The following is a 3,197-nucleotide window of genomic DNA, read 5'->3' on the forward strand; positions in this document are numbered from 1 at the left end:
TGCTCTGTGGGCAGAGCGCCCTAGCCCCCAGCTAAGGTTCTGAGCACTATTTAGTCGCCTTTTACGACAAGCTTAGCGCTGCTGCAGGCCTATTCTTTTAACACCCGGACCTGCACGGGGCTTCATAGAACAGATGGTTACTTCTGAAGGATCCACGAGTCAATGATGACCCCTATAAAACTTATGTACAATCGCAAAAATCGGAGATTGAGGTGGGTGTCTTTGGTGCAAATTCGACTTCTTTTAATCAAACTGATTTTCAAGTACTGTTCTTACTTTGTTCAGACAGTGTCAAGTTATCATTCAAGAAAGATAGACAGGGTTTAGCTTTTTTTTTTCAGAAAATGTGTTTGATTATGAAAACATGAACACATAAACTGTTTAGCATTTCGCAAGCTGACGGATTCTTTTACTTTTACAGGTTCAATCATCGACCTATTGTTTTGCTATAAGTTATGGTTGTTTTTTTATTTCTACATACAGTTTTGGTGGTTTTATTTTAACCCAGTTAATGTCCAGCTAACTGGTAGGGTAAAATCCTAAATTTAATGATAAAGGCAAATCTATATTTTCAAAAAAAAAAAACGTAGACAATCCACATGCAAAAATAAACTACAGAAAACGCAAATGTCGTTAATTCACCCATTTGAAAAAAAAGACTTAATTACAACAAATTAAAAATCAGACGTATATATAGTTCATCACAAGACAAACCGGATTAGTTTATCGTATAGTCCCATTTTGCAAAGCAATTGAACAGTTTACCGTCAAAGTTATTGAATCAGTTACACGACGGTCGTTGTAGCAACAGTTACAATTCTGGAACCTAGCTGTCTTATGAGATCAAATGCAAACTGATTTATTCCGTATTTGATCCAATATACGAGACGTCTCTGTCATAGTATGTGTTTTTGTTGATGTCTACCTGAACTTTTAAGGATCATATTTTTCAATACTATAATATATTAACTTAGTATTTAAATTACTTGAGCATTTGCCGTTACGAATTTCTATTTATTTTTATCTGAAAATTGTGATGCAGTTAAATGTGTTATTAATTTTTTTTTATATTTAAAAATATTTTTAATTTATAAAAGTATCAAAATATTGAGTATATCCACGTTGCAAAAGAGGTGGAATCTGTTTTTCCGTTTATGTCCGCATGTCGCGCGTTTTCTCGTGTATTGTTTTGTTTCTGTAGTTACTTGTATCACAGCCACTTGATATTTTGACTCAAGCTTTCTATAGCAGTGACTTTTTGAAGGATATGGTATTAGCATTAGCGACATCACCTTAATGTTTGGCGACTAGATTTCTAATTCGATCATATATTAAAATTGTAGTTCAGGTATTTTGCCAGTAGGCTTTGAAACTCCAATTCTCTTCGTCGTCTTCTTTCTACAATAATAATCAATTTTCGTAGTAGTTTGATTGTTGGTTTTTAAAACCCGAGCAGTAATATTTCAAGTATATCCAGGCAACGTAGTAGGAGTTATTGGTTCATATATTTATTTCGTTAGTGTAAATAGTACTTATTCCGTAATATTTCATATAATAGCAAGTGCATATAAGCAATAATGGGATTGGAAAACAAGTGTCGAACACTTTTACAAACTCTTTCCCAGAGTTTTACTCCTTCATTTCTTTACTTGAAAAAAAGCCTTATACTTCGAAATACTATTGGAATACTTTAATAAAACAGGTTAACAAAACGAACGTGTGCATCATAATCATTCTCCTTTATGATACCGTGAGTATGTGAAAATCGCTAGATGTTCCTCGGTATCACTAAATAATGCATTCAAAATATTTCATGTTATTTCATATCAGTAAAGAATCAGTAATTTCAATTCGATAAATCCTTTACACGTGGGATTAATTAACCTGCAGTATAAAGTTTTACCAGTTAATATCATAATCTGATTTTTTAAGTTACATCCCCTTATTAAGACGCATTCATGATCAAGCAATTATCAATGTAAATATGCAGAAACACGATTTGCATGGCTTTCTGAACAAAAAATCGTGGATATAGCTCCTCAATGAAATAAACATAATAGTTGTTGATAAACTGGTCAATATCGTGATATTTTGACTGCCCACAGGTAAGCGGTATTGACTAAGACCGTGATAATGACCAAGCCGTAGGTTTATCGACAACTATTATATAATTCTTCAATGACATAATAGGCAATAACAAAATTGCCCAAGTGATGTGCAAACTCAAACCAATATTCAAAAGGTAAGTCGATAGAAGGGACGTAAATCAAACAAAATCATGAAAAATATCAGCAAGTCAGAATATTGAAGGTAATGGTTCTAACATGGTCTGGTATATCCGATAAAAATGGCTGATAAAACCACGCTTTATAACGCACTACACCTTCCGCTTTCTTTGCGATTTTTAATGAAACATGTCAATCCTTACCATTATAAACTAAATTGATGCTGCCAAAATCTTCAGTGAACTAATACTTATTCATGCTTGTTATTAAATAAAATACTCAATCTTCTTATACGATTATCATTTACAATAATGTATTTCTCTTTTCGTAAATACTACTTTACAAAGTGACCATAGACACAATGGCAGCAATTAAACCAACCCAAACGGTATCGATCAATGTTAAGAACAAACAAGCAATATGTCAATCTAATACATATTTGACAAAATCCATGCATTTATTGGTTTAAGTTTTTGTTCAAGTTAGATATATGTTGTTGTTTTAATTGCTGTGTTGTACTTTCTTTCCACGTGGTTTTTGATCCGAAACTTAGATTTATGTGGCTTTCTTGTCACGTAGGCAACATTTTTTATATTGTTTTCTTGTTTAACAATTGCTTATATCGATTATAAGACATTATACTTAAACTTATCTAATAAGATGCGTGTTTCCATAATAAAATTGTGTGATGAATATTTTATTTTAATAAAGCTGCTAAATCGTGTAATAGAGCACGCAACAAAAACTTAAGTAGACCTAGGGTAAGGGATATATCTTTTGGAATCAGTGAAATGTTTGTATTATGTTCAATTTCACATCTGACTTTTGTAATATATCATTGGTTGATTATGAAATATCGCCAGATTCATTTTTGATACTTAATTGAAAGTCACCAATGGGTTAAAGATGTATGTTTGATATATTTTCTTTTTTTTTCTCTCATTTACTCTAAATTTTATTAAGCTCATATTA

This window comes from Perna viridis, chromosome 15, assembly GCF_037379345.1.
Source record: "Perna viridis isolate PV_CMFRI_1.1 ecotype Kerala chromosome 15, ASM3737934v1, whole genome shotgun sequence".
NCBI classification, from domain to species: Eukaryota; Metazoa; Mollusca; class Bivalvia; order Mytilida; family Mytilidae; genus Perna; species Perna viridis.